The 20,137-nt window shown below is 38.4% G+C and overlaps 1 long non-coding RNA gene across 1 annotated transcript in view; it reads left to right on the forward strand.

Annotated features, from left to right (window-relative positions):
• LOC128805717 (uncharacterized) overlaps positions 1–19,501 on the forward strand; it is a 37,512-nt gene extending 18,011 nt beyond the window's left edge. Inside the window, exon 3 of the long non-coding RNA XR_008436535.1 lies at positions 17,120–19,501. This is a non-coding gene — a long non-coding RNA (uncharacterized LOC128805717). The remainder of the gene's footprint in view (positions 1–17,119) is intronic.
• The last annotated feature ends 636 nt before the right edge of the window (positions 19,502–20,137 follow it).

Genomic DNA, 20,137 nt, shown 5'->3' on the forward strand with positions numbered 1-20,137 from the left:
AGTGCTGCAGATAACATTTTTTAAATACTTAAATATTTTCAGTCAGCTTTCTGTGTTGAGCAGTAGAGCATGACTCTGTTAGGCAAAATATGTCACCAGTGTACCTCTGATGCATCTGATCAAAAGCATTCCTGCATGCCTCACTGATAGGATGGAAGTAGAGCACTGACCGGCTCTGTGGGGTGTGAGTGTGGGGACAACAGCATGAGAGGGATCAGCCTTTAACTTAGGGTGTCCTAAAAAGATGTACCTTTGTGTGAGAGAGAGAGACTGGATGCTTGATGTCTTCTGAAAATCAAGCCTTTAGAGGATTCATCTCCATGCAGTCAGCAAAAAATGCTAATGGTTTGGGGTTTTTTCCATAAAACATGGTTGTGCTGTTTTGCTGTCAGCATCATCTTACAGCTTGTGTTGGATTGTATTTTTGAGAGGGATAGAACTTGGCTATATAAAAACAGCATGTTAAAAGTGTCATTTTAGAGTTCAGAGAGTTGGCTGATCTCAGACCTGAAGTAGCTGCACTATGGGTTACTTCTAACACTGAGCATGCTCTATTACTATGAGCTGAGGCTAACAGATCAAATTCCTAAGTTAGTCAGTCTCTGATTCATCTTTTAAATGTTGTTCCAGGTCTTCAAAGTAAGCCAAATTCTCTACAGCAAGAAATAGTTCCACTTCTCTGAGAATACTGAACAAGTAAATAAGTCCAGTAAAATCTAAATGCTGTTTGGCAAGACAGGATAATGCTGGAAACACTTGCCAAAATTGACTTGGCAAAAGCTCTTCTGTTTTCAGTAGATTTGGAATAGAATCTGACAAGATCTCAGCTCTCTCTCCATGGGAACTATGTGACTCTCCTAAATATTCTTACTATTGGGTGGATTGTGTGTAAGGAGTATAGCTAAAGAAGCACTTGGATGCCTTTCTTGCACAGTATCCCTTATCTCTAAGATGTGAGAAATGGAATATAGCTACATTAGCAGAATCATTCTGACGCTTGTTAAATAAATGGGAAAGTGTGCCTGTAAATATGAAGGGGCAATGCTTTCTCCAGTGTTTAAAACTTAGTAGTTATTCTGTCCCAGTCTGGCCTTAGTGAAGGTCTGATTTCTGTCAGCAGAACACAGTCAGGAAGGCTTCTGGGTTAACAGCCAGCAGATTAATATCTTCCCATGGAAACAAATCCCAGAAGATGGAAGAACAAAAAAAAATAATGGAAAGAAGTCTAGGCCAGTAACCTCCAGTGTATTATTTTTTTCTTCTTCAAATTTCTAGCGGTGCTTGTGGTAGCATACATACAGATTAGATGCTTCTGTTTCAGTTTAGGCTGTTTGCTGACAGTGGGGAGTAAATGGTTTGGGGCATTAGTTAAATTTTCCAGGCATATGTGACAATATGGAAAATAATATTTTTACACTTTGGGCAAACAGTAAGCAGGTAAAGAAAGAGAAATAGATTAAGGCAAACAGAAACACTGGGGGCAGGGGATGATAAATAAATGGCAGTCTAAAGAGAGCAAGAAAACTGCCATAGAATTTGAAAATAGTCACAGACCTTGTTTCCTTTTATATTTATTGTTGAGTTTTGAATTCCTGACCTGACTGAGCTGAATGTTCAGGCTGTGGCAAGATGCTGATGGTGTCACTAATAATGCCCAAGATGGATGTACCAAGCAATTTAAATGCTAAAAATTAGACAGGATCTCCCTCTGGAGGTCTTTAAAGGCATCTCTGTCCATGAAGGGAATTTTGTACTTTTTTTAGAAACACTACATCATTTATTTCCTAAACCTTGGAATTACCCTGGATCAGGCAGTTGCTTCTACCTCACCTTGGATGTTTAATGGAAGCACAGTGTATGACAGAACCAGACTGGTCACTGACTGAATGGGAGAACTAACCTGTCCTGTATGAGTGGGTTTTTTAACACCATACTGAAAAAAGTTGGTTAAGACAGTTCATGCAGACAGATTAAACAGAAGGTTTTGGCAAAAAGGTTCTGGTCTAATCTGGCAAGTGATTAAGGGATCTAGGGAAGAAATTACATTTGGCAGCTTATTTAAAGCATAGGACCCTAAAGAAGTAACTGCAAAGGCCAAATCTCTTGCATAACCCCCAAACCATGGTAAAGAGCTGCTGGAGTATTCAACAAGTGATAGGTATATTCTTATAAATTGTCAAAAGAATAAAGGATGCATTCTGTTCATGATTGATGAAGGACATTTAAGTTTTATACTTTTGCATCAAGTTTCTATGCTGTGTTCGTAGATGGTGAAAATGTCCTTGGTAGAGTCATTGGGGCCTGGATAGTAGCCCTCTGGTCATGTGCCTGAACTAGTTGCCAGCTAGGATCTCTAAAGCATTGGTAAAAATTGCATAATGCTGATGGATACAAGGTTTACAGGAGAGGCAACTGGAAGTGAGGTGAAACTGCTAGGACATTTAAACTGACAGCAATTACTTATGTCTAGGTGCTTGAATTAGACCCCAAATGTCTGCTGCAGAGTAAGCTGAATCTCTCTGTAGGCTTTTTGACTGTAGAGGACTGCATGGTTTAGGTGTCTTACTGCAAGTTTAATCCTACCTTAAGTGTCTTTGTCTTACTCTTCTTGAACCTGTAAATAGACAGGCATACCTGTTGGGATAAAACCTGTGTGTAAGAAGTTCTCAGAAGAATCAGGATTTTGCCTGAGAATGTCAAAATAGTGTATTTTTTAATAGTTCCATGTTACATTGTGGTGAAGTGTTGACAATGTTCAGAGATAATCTGGCATTTCATTCCTAGAGTAAGTCTCTTTGCCCTTGAATAAGTCTTTCAGGATTTAGTGTGGGTTCTGTTCTCTTTGAAAGTACGTTGTCCCTCCTGTCTGTTGCCTAATCCACGTGGATGTTTTTCTATAGCTCTGTGCAGAACATGTGGGGGCTTTGTAAAATTGCTAACACTGTGTTTGTTCTCTGACAGCCTTAAGACAGGAAGCTAAAGGGTTTCAATTTCAAGATGGATCAAGTGGAGCATATTGGAAACCTGTAAACAAGAAGTCTGATCTCCCCTCTTTTTCCCCTTAAGTCTGCACCATAGCAACTATCTATACAGAAGGATTTTGTGTCTTGTATGAGGAAATCTGTAAAGAAGCCTTGTTGTTCTTTTGTTCATTTCTATCACAAAGATATTATATACAAATATATCTGGTGCTGTCCTGGAAGGTTGGGTGTTTCATTCCTGGGAGAAACTGATTGCAGATAGCAGCTTTGTTAAAAGATTTTTTTTTTTCTGTTACATTTCCTTCCATGTCAGTGTGCTGAGCTGAAAATCCGATTGTAAAGGAGATGCAAACCCATAATGAAAAAGTGTGCACGTTTCCTAATCTGAGCATTCTCCTCCTCATGAGGAAGATCTACAGGTTTTTCACATTAGTAAAATGGGATTAAGGTGGTAGCTTTAGGAAAAGGAGAATGTGAGTGTTTCAGTACAGAGTTTGAATAATTAAAAATTTTTGCCTCAGGCATTTTGCAGTTGCTGCTTATGAGAGCAGTGCTTTTTTGAAATGTTTCAAATCTTCTGTCAATATCACTGCTGTAAGACTGGTTCAGCCCTTACACTGCCAAGTGGACATGCATTGAGGGGAAGAAGGTGTGAGTGCTTCTCTTAAGACACAGGCAAAAAGCTGCAAGCATGTAATAAAGGTATAAAAATCATCTTCCTTGCACTAGTGCTGGCTGGACCCAGGTCTAAGCCTGTCTACCACTTTTCTGTGGTTATATGTGTCAGTTTTCTCCACTGCCGACTGAATGTTTGATGTTGGTGAGCGTGGTTGCACAGCAGGGCTGAAGCTTGGGCACTCTCCTTGAGATGCACAGAGTTTGCCTTGTGTTCACAAGTGCTTATTGTCTACAGCTTCTCTTGACTATGTAAGTGTACTGATTTACTCCTAGCTAAAACAGATTTAAAATATTTCTAGAAAGGGAATCGGTGCTTTAAGTCCTTCAGACTTCTGGCACTTACTCTCTGGCGTCGTGGGACACGGGTGATTAGACTTGGTCATATCATTGTCGGTGCTTCTCTTGCAGAGAAGTTTTCTGAACTAATGGCAGGCTACACTTGCTGGGTGTATTGACTTAAAGGTACTTTTCTATGCATTCTCCTCCATGAAAGCTATAGAACCAGAAAATGCTCCTAATTGTATCTGTAGAATGTCTGCTGTCTGTTTTGGATTCTGGGGAGGTATCTTTCTTCCTAGAGATTCAGCAGTTCCTAGTAGAACGTGTACAGATAAAGCACTTTTGCCTTAGAAGTGAGTAGTTTTTAACTTTTTGAAGATGTTTCTGTGGTTGCAGCAAACCTGTTACGTTGTGTGAAGTATATGAGTAGAAACAGGATGTGCTAAATTTGCATCATGAACTAAAATCAGAGTTGTGACATCCATCGTATATTGAGAAATAGTTTGCACTGAATTTCTTGAACTCTCTTATGGAATATCTTGCAGAATATCAGTTTTCTACTGAAAAGAACATCTGAAGATCTATATCCTCTGGTTTTCAATATAAGCATTAAATCATCATTTTGATTTGATTGCATTTTGGCTTATGTTGCTAATAGTCTTTAATTTGCTGGAATGGATTTGTGGAACCAGTTTTCTCCTCTTAGCAGAGAAATATCAGCTGGTGGGACAAACATTTCTTTGAGCTGACCAAAAATGTAACTAATGTATCTTGAATGCAGATATGCTTTGAGGCTAGTATATATTACAGGCTAGTATATATTACAGGTTTTAACTGTGGTTTATATCTGCACTTATTTTAAGCCTCCAGACACTTTAAACAAGGAGCAAAGTATTTGCATTTTAGAAAATGAGGTGTGTGCTTTCAGATCTTCTCACAGAAATGACTGTTAAAATAAATTCTAATGCAGAAGATTTGTGTCAATTTTTTACCTTTCCAAAGAATTCAAAGACATGATGTAAAATTGAACACTATTTAATCTTCACTTCCACATTTACCACTTCAGAATGAAGGAGTTTTTTGTTTAAAAAATTAAAATCTGAACCCAACTTAACTTTCAATTTCCTCTTTGGTTCCTGTTTTAGCATGTCTTGGCACTTACTCTTGTGTTGGCGGGAGGTGTCACTTTGCTGAGCTCTAGGGAACAAAGTTTCCTTGCACTGGCATGAGCAGCATCAGGACAGATTTTTTTGTTATTGAGAGGGTGCATATATTACTATGCTTCTAAAATTTGGGTTTTGGCCTCTACTGAAGTATCTAATGGTGATGACAGGATCATTTCTAATACTGTCCCGTGGTAACCTCAGTGCAGTTTGTGCAGCCTTCTGGGGCTGTGAACAGGCAAAGGTCAGTTGCTGCAGCCTCAAAGAGAAAGTAGAGTATGTCTAGTTAGAAACATAAGTCAGGCTAGGAGGGAAAGCAGTCATCATGGTTTTTTAATCACCATCACGAGGTGTTCTCACTATCTTACATAGCCTCCTAACAAACCTAAGGCCTGTGTACCACTTGCCATCGGCCCTCTCTGGGTTTGTGTTTGGCACAGAAGGTAAAATCAGGGTGTTGCTGAACTCTGCCAAAGACATCAGTTCCCTCAGTAGGACTCGTAGAATTGCAGCGCTGGTAAAAAATATTTCCAGAAAGGAAGTGCCAGTGCTGCTTACATCCCTTTCTTCTCCCTTTAATACTTGGCAGGGTTTCTCTTGGCTTGGTCAGGAAGTAGTATGGGGTCTGTCTGAAACAACTATCTGCCTGCCCTCATCTTTTGCCAGAAAGGGCACAGGCAGAACTGTATGCAGTTACTTTATTTAAATAAATTGTATTTTGCCTTATTATTTTCCTGTGCAACAGTTTAGATTTCCTGGCGGTTTAAAACTTGTGAAAGAAAATGAAGCCTCTGTCCACTGTTTGGTTGAGCCTAGAAAAGGTTTCTTGCAAATTAGGTTTTCTGAGAAGTAACCTGCTCATTTTTGTACAGAGAGAAGATCTGGACGTGAGTAGCACCATTCCATGTTAGCACGATTCACAGCCCTGAAGAGGGGAACAGGATGAGATTTTGCAGCTTCAATGTGGGAGGCATTGGGCACAAAAACTTTTTAAGATATTATTTCTGCTGCCAAGCCATTTGCTTTAAACATTCTTGTGCTGGAGCCTGTCTCTGCCCTTATCTTATGCAGCTGACCCTCGAGTTTCTTCCTTCCTGCTTCTTGGATGGAGCCTGGATTTTCACATTTTCTCTAACTGATACTTCTTTGCCTCTTGCTTCATGTCAGCTGTGTCTCTCATAATCATCAGGCAGATTGTAGGACTGGAAGTGAGGTAGAAACAAGAAAAAAATGTGGTGCCTTTTTCTCTTGTGCCTGTTTGCCTTATACACTGACCATATGATGTTACAAGTTTGATTTGTTGGCAAAATACATGCTGAGAGCAGCTTTTTGCTCTTTTCCTGTGTTAGTAACTGTGAGATTGAAACCACTTCAATTACCAGATGGACTGGGTTTTCCAAAGGTTATAATTCTCATGAACTCTGTGAAAATTAAAGTTTATATTTATATATCCTACCCTTAGATTATAGTTTTCTGTATTTATTTGTTTAAGTACAGGGTACAGCATGTACTATTTGATGTACTATTTTTGATGATCGCTGTATTGTTCCACTTCCTTAAAATAAATAAAATAAAAATAGACTAATACTTAGCAGCATGCTAAGTGGTGAAAGGTTGATGCTAATTAAATAAGGTTGTCAGAGTCCATGTAGAAAGAATTACAGATGGTCCAGAACTTTTGTAAATAGTTTAGGTACTCTGCCTTTCTATTTTCACAAAGTTTGAGTAGTCTAAAGTTTTTGAGTGCATTAGAAAAAATAAATACCACAAGAAAAAAAGTGTTCCTTTATTTTATACTGATATGACTTAGTCCCCTCATGTGCACATGTGGAAGTTAGGCAGCAAGAGGACAAGTGGGGATGGAAATATAGATCTGCTGCTAAATTAGTACCTCTCAGTTCCTTTGTTCAGCATAAGATTTCCTTTAACCACAGTAAAATAGATGTGTTTTTTCAGGAAGCCTCGATATGAAATAGCTAAAAAAAGGTATCAGCATTTGACTAATGCTTAATTTACTCGTTTTTCATGGAAATAAAGTATTGCTGCATCGGAATTTGTCCTATCGGTGACGTTGCTGTTTCTGTAAACACTGTCTGTGGGCTGGCTCCAGGACTCTATTTGTTCAGAGCTTGAGTTGGGAGACTCCCTTCCAACAGAGGAAATGGGACGATGTGTTAAGCTTTCGCTGGAGATTGTTCACTTCCACAGAAGCTATATCCTCTGCAGGAAAACAGAGCTTGGATCCCTGCCACAGCGTGTCCGTGATGTTAACGAGTAGGAGAAGCTGTGCCTGCTTCAGCAGCAGTCTGCTAATTCAGAGAAGGGGTTAGAGAACAGAGTGGAGTTTGATGAAATTTAAATGTGACACTTAATCCTGTTAGCAGACAGAGGGAAAAGTTTTTTGTTCCTTGGAGGGGAAGGAGAGGAGCTATTGAATTTACCTGAAATCTATGCATCAGGAAGAACCATATCAAATGGAATCTGGGTCCGTGCCTTGTTTCAAATACATCATCTTTGCCAAACAGAAACCTCAGCTGAGTTTCTGTACAGCTGAAGCCCTGCTTGTTTTCAACCTGCAGCAACTGTTGTTTAATACAGATGAGCAACTTGATCTTCTTTGGGTTGCTCACATACCATAGTGATGAGCCTTGCTGAAATATTACAAAAGAAGTTTTAAGTTTACTGCCTGTTTAGGAGAAAAGAAAGTATGCTCAGGTGAGACTTTTTCTACTTCTACTTCGTCTTCAGGGTCAAGTGGTGATTTTATTGCTTAAAAAAAAAGATTTGTTCAATTTCAGCATCGCTGCTTCAAGTAATGCCTATTCTTTTCTCTCAAATTTTACTTTGACATTGCTAATTAGTCAGCCTTAGCCTAGAATGGGTTAAATGACTGCATAAGTTGTCAGTCAGGTGTTCAGTGTGACTGCAGTGTGTGGCGGTGCTGAGCACTGTGATTTCTGTGTAGTCCTTGGCACAGTTCTGGATCACAGTGTGTACATGAACCTACCCCTGCATGGGTGGATCACGGGGTGAGGCAGCGCTGGTGGGACTGGTACATGTAGACAGTGTGAAGAGGAGGACTCTGAGGGAGGCTGTGAGGATGGAAATGTCATTTCTGTTAAGACACAATGAAGAAGAAAGCATGAATGAGCTATAATAGAAGCTGTAAGGTGGAGTGCCAAGTCTGTTCTCATGTGATACTGGAGCCAGAGAAGAAGGCTTACTAAGGGCAAGGAAGGTTGCAGATCTTGATAGGCCTAGACCATGACAATAGCTGCTGTTTGATTCATCTGAGAAGGGACAGGTGGCCCTAAGAGGATATAAAGATTCTTAGAGTATTCTTTCTGGGAGTAATTTTCTAAATCTATTCTGGTCACAGCAAGATTTTTGCCTTTCTTCACTGCAGAGTGTCACGTTAAAGTGAACCTGTAAGACAAGGAGTTGCCTGGATGGGCTGGAAATGTAAGTTGAAAGGACTTCAGTTTAGATTTCATGCATAAATAATCTGCAAGCCTGGGTGTTTGGCTAGGTCAGTGGCATTGCAAATACTAATTATGTATTAGAGTTAGCAGGAATATTTTTCTTGAAGTCTTGGAGAGATGAAGAAAGATTTCATGTGTGCCATTGACACGGTCCAATGGTAGTTTTCTGGACCATGTTCACAAGGGGGATGGGGTTATTTTTAATTGTGAAGTAAACCACCCACACTGAATATGCAGAAGAGCTTTTAAGAATCTCCAGTCTAAAATGGAATATCTTCTGGTAAGGAATGAAGGAGTGGGGTAGCAGAATAGAAGACCTGGTTCTAGACTGTCACAGAAAAGATTGGCAGCTCAAAATATACAGGGATGGAATAGTGCGAATATCTTTGGACTTCGGCAAGAGCACTGTTTGCTAAGTTAACCTGAAGAAGATCTGGGATGGAAATAGGAAAGTGAAACTTAAGGCAACTACTGTGCTTAGAGAAAAAATGGAGATCTGGGTATTTAAAGAAGAATTGAGTCATCTAAGAGGGGCAAAATAATTAAAGGATGAAAATTCCCTAATAAGGTATACTTTGCCATTAAACTTATTTGTAAGTCCTTGAAAAGGGGATGTCTTTAAAAACAAATGAACCAACATTAGTATTTTAACATGGGTATAGTAGCAAGCAATAGGAAATGCTTCCCACATTGCTTAATTCTTACTTCTGAATGTATTAGAACTCTTAAGCCAGCATTGGCAAGAAGAATTAAATGTACAAATATTTCAAACATAGTGCCAAATATTATTCCTACTTGTCCATGCAGAAATGGCAGCATTTCAGGCTGGCAATTTGCCCCTTTTAAAAGCATTGTTAACTAGAACTTTTTTCATTGAGGAAAAAAATGTATCCACCATTCTCCATCTGCACAGGCATGCCCATACTGCCATGTAACTATTGAAATGCCAGCCTCTTTCAAAGCCTCACAGCTTGAATGCCATTTGCCATAGTGCATTCAGCAGCAGAGCTAACTGCTTGGTGGGTGTAGAGGAAATGCTAGAAGACAGCTGCACATCATTTAGGTAATGCAGAGAAGAATCCAAAAACCCCTTTGATACTCAAAGGTGAACTTGAAAGATTTTAGGAAATTAAGTTGTGCTAAATAGACTGTAAGCTTCTTTCCACTCAAGTTTTGCTGCTGCTGTGAACTTTCAGTAACTTTATAGTGCATCTTTGCAGTTTTGCTTCTGCAGAATCTGAAATTCTTTGTGTTCTTAAAACTTGGATTTTGAAAGAGTTATGTTTCTTGGGTGAAAGGAGCCAGCTATTCTATTATTCTGGCATAGTGTGCAAGCTGGCTGTTGAGTCACATACTCTCGATGCTGGTAATTTTCTTGAGATTTCCTGAATAGACAGTAACTGGAATAGTACTTATCATCTGGACATAGCAAACTCGGTCTGAGCAAGTGGCATGTGTAAAACTGAGACACTTGGGTTTAGTTTTTTGCATGTTTTGAATGTGCAAAAAGTGGGGGGAAAATACTTGCAGAACAGCTGTTGTAGAAACAAGTGTTTACGTGTAGGGAATTTGAGGGAGGGAAGTTAGCAGAGAGAAATGATGAGCCTCAAGGGTCCTTGTTACAATTAGAGCCAAGACTCAGGAATTAAAAATTCCAATTTAGAGAGTGCACATAAATTACCTCTTGTTTTAACCTGACAAAGACGTGCAGTTGTATGGAACAAAATGGGAATTGTGCAAGGTTTCCTAATGAAACTCAAATGCAAGGTGAAACATGCTTATAGTTTTTCTATTTAATTAAGCACTTAGTCAGGTCTGCAACAACCCTTGCCTTTCCTCTTGAGTCAGTGATTAGGCTTCTCCAGGAGGAACTTCTGAGACTACAAAGCTCACCTGAATTGAAGGGAGGTTCCAAGGCTTAGTTTAGGTATGAAATTAAGAGGTGCTCCACTTTAAGTGGTTTGAGGGTTTCCTGTGAAGAGATTTACTTCACATTCTTTTTTTTTTTTTTTTTTTTGCATTTGCTGCCACTCAACTTACAGACTTACAGGCAGTTTGTACTCCCTCTCTGCTTCAAAATTACATGACTTTCAGAATCCTGCCTCTCTGCTTTTTATTTATCTTTTTCATATTAATAGCCCAAGTTATCGAGCTATGTTAAGAAAACATAAATGCTCCATCAATATTTCTATTGCTCTCTCAATTTTGTTCAACCTGAGATATGAAACTGTACAAAGGAAATCCAAGAGTGTGGTATGGTTAAAACTGAAGCTAAAACCTCAGAGCTGTGCTGAAAAGGCCCTATAAGGCAAGAAAGATATTTCAGTAAGTTCTTTTCCAAACCATTGGCCTAAAAAGTTAATTTTTTGTTTACGGTTTTTAACTCACCAAGTTTCTTTTAGTTACATAATTTTTAAAGTTTTTTGCATTGGACTTAAGAAGATACATGCACTGAGTTGATTGCATTTAGTAAGAAAATAAGAGATTTTGTAAGACGGTGCAATAAGCCAGTATTAAAATTATAAACGTTTGTTATATTACTCTTTTGCAAGCAAGTTTTCCTGATGTAGATTTCCACAGGTCAATGTATGCTGCTTTGCTTACCTGAATATTTCTTACAAAATGGAAATCACGGTATCACTAACATTTAGTAGGTCTGTGCCAAGCAAAAATTTTAAGTTAGGTTTCTTAGTCACTTAACAATTCTCTTGATTTCTACAGTTTCTGGTGTTCTCTTAATACATATTTTTGCTTCAAAGTAAGACTTGTTGATTGTGGTAGGACGAGAAGCTCAATCTATAAACTCGCAAAGCTGAAAATTCTTGCTGAGACTAAATAATATAGATTATGCTTGGTGTGGGAGGGTGGTTTCTTTCCTTTGTTGATTGTTTTTTAACCTGTGCACTAATGGTCTGAAGTAAGGCCTGCTCTTTAAGTAGCCTGTGAAACCTCTCTAGTTAATAGCTTTTGTAGAGAAGTTTGTAACTCAGTTTGGACATGGAGCAGAAAAAATGTTTATATGCCATGTCTTGCTGAAACTAATTTCTACCATCAAGAAATCATAGATTTATATATTTATTTGCATGAAGAAGTTTGATAAAATCTGCTGTTAGAAGCAAAGCAAAATCACCTCAGCCAGAGAATGCTCCAGAAACTCTTTCCTTTGCAACTCTTGTAAAAAATCAGAGATGGGGAGAATGTGGGGAGAGCCTGTGCTGTAGCACAAGGACAGACATGGTAATGCTTGTTTTGCAGAAAAGCTTTATTTAGCTTAGCAACCTCATTGCTAAATATTCCCTGTCACTTTGCAGCATAATAGGAGACTAAAGCTATTTAGGAACAGAGGGAATTTGAATGTGTGAGGCCAAGACTTATTGCTAGAGAATCTGATGAGCATGAGAGAGGAGGGCATTGAATCTTAATAATAGATTATTTAGTATCCAGCTGGTTCTTGTTGTCCTGAGGCAATAGAAGTTTAGGCCTATTCTTATAACCTTCTTGGGTTTTGTTCATGTTGATAACGTGCAAATGAGATCTCTTGTGTGTGATTTTTTTTCCAGTCAGGATTTGTGGAAGGGCTGGATTTGTGTACCTGGACAGTTGGGGGAATGTTAAATAAATATCCTTATCAGCCTGGAGCAGGGGGTTGTACTAGCAATTCTCTAGGCTGTACTGACATCTGGTGGCAGTTTATATATTTATAAAGTATTTTAAATTTCATTCAAAGGCGGGCCAGTTAATTCCCTGTCTAGAATATGCCTGCTTATGTATTTTGGGCTGTTCCACCTTATTTTGTAGCTTGTGTGTGGTGGCTGTTTTTTTCCCACTGTCTTGCTTCTGACTCTCAGAGGCAAAAAGTTTAAAATTGTTGTAATTAATCTTTCTTTCACCTAGTTTAAAAATGTATTGACTTCGTTTTCAGATTGTTTTTGTGAATCTTATAGCAGTTATATGGAAAACGAAACTTTTTTTTTTTCCTTTCCCTTCAAATAGTTGCAGGGCTCATGAAAAAAAATGAATGGGATAGTTTACTTTCTTTGGAGCTGAAAGGAGAGCAAAAGGAGAGCCCTGAGATCTACCTCTATTTTTAGGTCTTCCCCATCAGACAGAGTCTCCAGGGCTCCTCTTTACATACCCATATATATATAAATACATGTTTCTGAAGTGGAACACAGAATGCTTAAGATGGGGGAAAACCAGAATTCACTGTCATGGACTTGAAGTAATCTTAGAAACATGCCAAGCTTTTTTTTTTTTTTTTTTTTTTTTTTTTTTTTTTTGACAAAGTTGATAGCAAATAGTTGTTACCAGGATTAAAAGGTATTCACTGAAACTGTGTGGCCTTCCAGGAACAGGCAGGTGAGAAAGAAATCTTGGCAATTTTGAGAGAAATTGTTCTTCATGTAGGAGAACAGCAATAGTTAAAGGTTTGTAGTTTTTGTGGTTACCACACAGAGATGGAGACATAGGAAAGGAATTCCAGCAGACTCTAGCTAAGCTCTAAGGATGCCTGACACTGTGACTGCTCCTTCCCAAGTCCAAATCTAGATTCTTTCTTCAAACTGACACAGCTATTACACTGTATACTAGCTGCTTCTTGATGGGTGGCTGATCAGTGAAGGAGGTAAGTTGGGAATATCTCCAAATATAAAGACCACACAGTCTCCAGAATTCCACCGTGCAAAGAAGGAAGAGTTTTAAATAGCTTGCAGTCTTCCCAGAGCCTGCTCCTTTTTAAGTTGTCTGTATTCAGTAGGGGAATTCAGCACAAGTGTTTTGCTCCTCAAGTGGGTCACTGCAGGTGGGTCAGGTAAGCCTCTATATAGGTAGGTTAGCCTTCCCTGTGTGCATTATGGATTTTGAGGAAGGTTTTGGGACAGTTTTGAATTTTTGTAAAAGGCAATGTAAGAGGCCTTCCTATATAAAGAGTGTGTCATTAGTTTTGCTAATGGCATAATATTTATAATGTTCAGTGATATTTGCCCCCATTTTAATGGTGTGCTTCATGCAGAGAAGAATGATTAGCTTTTTTAGAGGGCCACGAGTACACAGAAGGTGGCATAAAGTCAGCTCATCTTACAAGCCTGTAAGGGAGTTAAACCTTACACTATATATAATTTTCTCCCTGTTTGCAGACAGAAATAATTTTTCTTTATTTTATGGTCCTCTGCTGTTGGGTGATATAATTGAGTGGTTCTGGCTATAACAAATATTCTCTAAAGTGAGCAGTGAGTAATTTGTCTGTGTTGGCACCCAACTTACAGTCATTACCAGAAATTAAACATCTAACTTGCTACAAAGGGAAGAGAATACGTTTTCTTTTCACTCATTCCCTTTTGTGCTTAGTTGTAAAATGAAAGCAAATTAATGACTACAGGTTCTTTAAAGTGTGGCATTTACTGGGCAACTCACAGTCTTTTCTTTCCAGGTGATGGCAGGGCAGTGCTTTAGTTTTGGGTTGTTAGTCTGTTGTTGCACTGCATTCTTTTAGCATCTGCTTCTAAAGTAACTGTCTGTACTACATTTTACAGTCATGTCCCTCAGGTGTAGGAGAGTGAAGCCAAGGGAGGGAGAGCGGGTTTTAGGATCAGGTAAATAACTCTTTCACTAACACCTTGCCTCTTAGAGATCTGGGGGAGAAAGCTTTTTTGCAGTACTTAATCCTTCCTTTTGTGATAGCTTTGCTGAGACCATGATCACTTGTGTGGCTATTGGTGCAGGTGGTGCCTTCCCTTGGATCCTTCAGAGGAAGGATTTTAGCCTAGCTTTGTCCAAGGATTGCTGGCAAATCAGCAGCTGTATTTCTTAGACACCTACAGAAGGACATGCTTTGCAATGGAAGCTGGGGCAGGCAGGTTGCTGTATCTGGGTACCCAGACACAGATGAGGAACTGTGCCTGGCAAGTGGTAGGCATCTCTCTTGGCAGGAGGGTATGATATATGTAGCTTCTTATCCTCCCCAAGTACATCACCTTAGATGCATCTTTGACTACATAAATATTAGTAAAAAGGGAGCCATCTGACACAATTGGGAAATCAAAGGCAGTCAATAGAAAAGCAGTAGGAATACAGTGGACCTATGCTTAAAGTCATCATTTAATTGCTGTCATATTCTTCTGTCATTTGTTTTAACTGTAGGCCCTTTATAATAGGAATTGCTGTGTTGAGTATAAGTGAAGTTCTTGCCAGAAGATTTCCTTAAATTGTTTGAAGTTATCTGGTGCACCTTTCAGAGAAACATCTGAAATACATATGCAAAACTGACTTTTAAAGTCCTAAGTCACTTGTCTCATTCATTTAAATGCTAAAGCTGAAGAATATATAATAAGTCTCAAAAGTGTTTGGGATTCCATGAGACCATAATATGTTACTTAGTTTTTATTCTGATTTTTCTTGTTCTGAAACTCCAGATTCTTTTTGCTTCATGTGTTTTGAGTATTTCACTATCACTGCATCATTTGCCTTGACAAGTTTTCTTCTCTGTAAGCTGACAGTATGTTGCCTGTTACAGCACTGGCTCTCACAATTTTCTTAGATATGAGGCCTACAGCTCCAGTAGTTCATAGGCTTATTTTGAAAGCAGAAATTTTTTTCAGCTATAGACAGTTTGGGTGTTTTTTTCCTTCTGCTTACTTTTTAACAAATAAAATATCAAATTTTTTTTCTGAATTTACACAGTTGTGTGGGTTTTTTTGTACTGGAGACATAGTAGATTATTAGGAAAGGGGTCATTTTTTTCTTCCATAAAAATCATCATAGCCCTTACAGGATCAAAATAGGATCTGTTAGCAAAAGAAATATCAGATACCTGTCAACTAAAGATTGAGTGTACTGTGGTAAATTCCATCAGAGACTACCACAATATTATTTTTCAGATTTCTTTTGTAAAGAGCTGAAGTGCCTTCTGCAAATCATACTTAATCTGCAAAACCTTGAATGAGAAATGCAAGGTGTCTTGCGGCAGTTCATGTGGGATTTCAAAACTGGCTCTGCCTCCAGGAAGACCTGGGACTAGATTACCTACTGAGATGTTTACACCTGGGTTATTCTGTGATTTACTCATTTTCCTTGTTCTGAGAGAGCAGCTCCATGATTTTATTTCTGCACTTTATTCTTTTGTTTCTACTGCCGGGTTCATTGTTGAGCCAATGCCAAGCTGTTTCTTGCAGGGCTACCTGGCAATCTGATTGGTGTGGCTGCTTGATTGAAGACAGGGATTTTCCTCTTCTATTGTATGCCCTAGAGAGACCCCCCTGACATGTAAAATTGGTGAAGTTAGGAAAAATGCATCTTAGTGCAGAACTAGCATAGGTTGTTTAACTGCTGACCAGAGAGATGATTTATTGAGGACACACAGCTCAAGAAAGAAAACTTTTAATTCTTAGAATTTGTGCTGCCTTTGCCCTTGCAGTCTGTATTCTTTTATAGCAGACTAGAAGGTAAAGATGATCTGTGCCTTCAGATCTATTTCAACTTTTGAGCCTCCTGCACATCTCTAGGCCTCCTTATGAATGGTCAAGCAGTGGACAATTACACAGTCCCCTTCTTTCCCCTCCTGCTGCTGCTGTGTTTCCTGACCAAATCGATTCCCTCCAGGCACTGGCTTTTAGATATGTACCCTGATCTTTAGAAGTACTGGAATGATAGGTAGATAATGGTTGAGGAGAAAACAATATAGATACTTTGGTCCAAATGAAACATACTTCATGCCCACAGAGCAGCTGTTTCCTCAGAAAGCTGGCCAATATACTGTGCTAGAAATGGTGTTCATATGATGATGAGTACTGTACTAGTATTGGGGCAACCCTTCGATGGGTTGTGCACTCAGCTAAAGCTCCTCTACCTTTTCAATAGCAGATTAACTTTTTTAAAAGTACATTGTTGTGCTTCTGTAACACAATTCAAGTCCCTGGTCACTTGAATATGGGTTATTTTTTTTTTTTACACATGCATTGTTTTCTAAAGCAGAAGCTATTAATAATCTTGTCGCAAAATTTTTCCTACGTTGTACTTAAACCTGTTTAAGTGGAATCTTTTTCTTGTCTGAGGATTTTGACTTTTGTTCTACATGAGAAAAGTTTTTCATTTTTCTGTTTGGATTATCTTTTTTTTTTTTTTTAATTTGTTTGGGTGATTTTCCTCTTAGAGGTGATGCCTTCAAGGAAACTGAATACTTCAAATGTTTCTGAGTGGAAAGTACAGTTTCAAATGTACCTAGACTGCTGTTAACAGCCACATGTTGTTATTTAACCAAACTCTTCAATTTACCAAGCTACTCTTCTAAAGGTATATTTCAAAGTATTCTTTTCCTCACAGCATTCAAAAATGTCCCTGAACCGTCATTCCTCTGTTAATTAAAAATAAGATAGATAGTGTAGGTATTCTGTGAGCCAGCACTCTACATATCACTTTTAAGTTGTGTTAAAAGCTTCCAATCCTTAGGAAATTACATGACAGCTCTTACTTGTAGAATGCAAAGACCATTTTTCTGCTATGTGCACCCATTAAAATGGTGAATTCTCTTTGTTTTCTGCAGGCACAACTTCAGGACATGCAAGAACACTTTGGAGTGAACTGGCAGTAAGCCTTGCAGTACCATGGTGGCAATAATACTGGCTGTCCTCTGGAGATGCTGAAGCTCAGCCTTATTTTGAACTTCTTTCTTTGACCCTCCAACTTGTTCACAAAGGACTTAACACTGATTTGGATTCATATGGTCATGGGTATGGATTTTTTCCTCCCATTACTTGACATCTGCATGTTTCCAGCACTCAGTGATGAAGTCAGTACTAGGTCTGCTGACATTTGGTGTGTTCTTGGGAGCTCTGAGTGACAGGTATTGTAAACATCCTACACTCTCAGCTGTGGAAACTAAGAAAGCTGGGAGAAGGCTGTTTACTCTCTCTGCCTTGGAAATCGTCTGGAGGGCAAGGATGGAATATTATGTTGATTGTATTTCTGACAGCCTGTATTTCATATTTACATTATGGTGTCAGTAAACAAATTATGTCATTGCATCACATCATCAATGTCTTGTGTTCAGACCAAGGTCAGAAGGGCCTTATGATATGCTTCAGCTGTACTGGTGGCTTGAGGGAAACTTAAATAGTAGCAATACTGCAATACTTCCATCCTTAAGCAGTGATTTAAAAAGACTTGTCACACTGTTTGCTTATAGGTAGTGATACATAAAAGTTGCAGTGTGGACATCCTCAAATTGACACATCGGTATTGTATTTAATCAAAATCACCCTTAAATAGTGTTTTCTAAGATCCTACTCAATTCTCGTTTTCTACCTAAAAGAGCTAGAAACAGAGGTTAGAAGACAAAAAGAGTGTAGAGGAATTAAAATTTCAGATTCTTTTCAAAGAAAATCAGAGGTGTCAACATCAACTCCAACTGTAAATTAAATTAGGATACAAAGGTGTTAAACCTTATGTTTTCCACTTGGTGTTCCCTACCACTTGCTCCCCAGACTGTATTATACTTTGTGCTTTGTCCTGGCAATCTTTCTCTTCCTCCTTGTGTTTCTTTCATTCTATATGCTAAGCCAACTAGAACTCAGTTTAAATGTAGAATAAGCTGAAAAAATAATTTTCTTTTAAATCTAATATCCTGCTGACATGATCTTAAATACTCTTAAAGTGAGTCTTGCAGCTTTTCTTAAGCAGGAGCTCTGGCAGAAAGAATGTTGTTTCCCTCTTTTCTCTTTTTCCTTGTTTATGGGGAAGGGACTCCTTTTGTGTGCTCAAAGATCACTGTCTAGTTTCTTTTGCAATAGCATTCTTATGTTTTCAGATCCTGCTGCTTCAGCTTTTTAGAAAAGACATTTAAATATAAAATCTTTGAAATAAGGGCTTTTAGAAGAGTTTTATTTTCAGGGTTTGGAAAGGGATGGGAGTGGAAAGACAACAGGTAAAAGAATGTGTAAGGTTTTGAAGTAGTACTTACACAAAATGGACAAAAAAAGAATTCAAACTTTTATGCAGAACTTTAGAAAGTCAGTTATTTGAAGTAATAATTGTTTTTCAGACTCTGGCTTGCTTTCCTATTGGAAGAGGCAGTAAGAGGGAAAGCCAGGGTCACAGTGTTGTGGTGAAGGACTAAGTTGATGAGTAAAAAGAAGACTTTATGATTTGTGTAATAATTTCCAAGAAAAGCAGAGTTAACCCCTGAAAATGATTGTTTTAAGGAGATGTTAGCTGTTCAGACTAGTCAGACGATAGGGGGTAGCATTTCCTAAAATACACACAGTTTCCCGTGGAATCCCAGAGAGATTTCTGGGGATGATGGAGCACAGTTACTTCCTCCACTGCATGACAATACTGATTGTAGACTATGCTGTCTGGGAAAGACAACCTCCTGAAGGAGATAACTTCCTGAATTTCTGAGATGTGGGTTTGTATATTATTTTTATTTAGACATACTTTGGGTTTGGAGCCATTATTTTGTGAAAATACTTCTCTATATTTAATACTATTTACTTGTGCATTGAATAGTGAAATTCCACCTTCAGTTTCATCAGTATAAGACTCCAATACTCCCAGCTTTGTCGTACATTTTTTTCTGGCTTTGTACTGACATGATTTGTTTAAACTGCAAACTAATTCAGTGACTTGACCCTACTGAAAACTAAATAAGCAAAACATCTTTTATGTAGATCAGCTGCTTACTCCCCCACTGTCCTGTGGCCTGAAATGCTACTGAAAGTCCTAGTTCCTTCAAATATGGTCACTTTCCTGAAGAAGAAAAACAGCATTTATTTTGAATAGATTATGTAGTCCTAAAACAATAGAATAGTGAAATTACAGGATTTTGAATATTTTATTTTATATTAAATTATTCTGTTGATGCTGTCTGAACACAATTGTAAGCATGGTGCTAAAATAAATTCAGATTAAATTGTTTTAATGAAAATGTTTCATTCTTTGAACATCATTTATGCTTCTCCTTAAAAGATTGGTTGGTAAAGTCTAACTAAATTATGTTGCTAAAAGGGAGCAACTGGTAATTTTGCTATCTCCAGACCTTTAATTGTTAAGGTATCTTCTGATGTACCTGTACCATACTGAGCACTGTATAAATTGCATCATTTCTTGATCACAGAGGCTTTTTCCCTCCAAGGTATTGCTTGCCAAGCCAAAGGCAAACATTATGTCCTTTTCTCTTGTTAATCCCATACTTCAAAGAGTTGAAGATTCTTTCCAGTCTGTCAATTAAATACAGAGTTTTTCCATTGTGGGAAAAAATGTAACAGGGCTGTTTCAAAAGCCTGTTGCCAGTAATGAGTTTTGGATTGGGTCCATGGAGAGGTAATCTGGATAGCTACCACCACAAGTCATCTCTGGGAAGCTGCTGATTGTAGGCATGGCCTTTTTTTTTTTGAAGGGTGGTTCTGCCAAGATTGAAAAATGGCTTGTTCCAAGTGATTCTTGGCACCACCCCAGACAATATTAATCCTGCCTGTTATGGTCAACATGCTACATTGATTGTGTTTCTATTATTTGTATGTTTGTTTGTTTGTTTTGTTATGCAGAAAAGGACAGTTCTTGT

Source organism: Vidua macroura, chromosome 3 (genome assembly GCF_024509145.1).
Source record: "Vidua macroura isolate BioBank_ID:100142 chromosome 3, ASM2450914v1, whole genome shotgun sequence".
Lineage (NCBI taxonomy): Eukaryota > Metazoa > Chordata > Aves > Passeriformes > Viduidae > Vidua > Vidua macroura.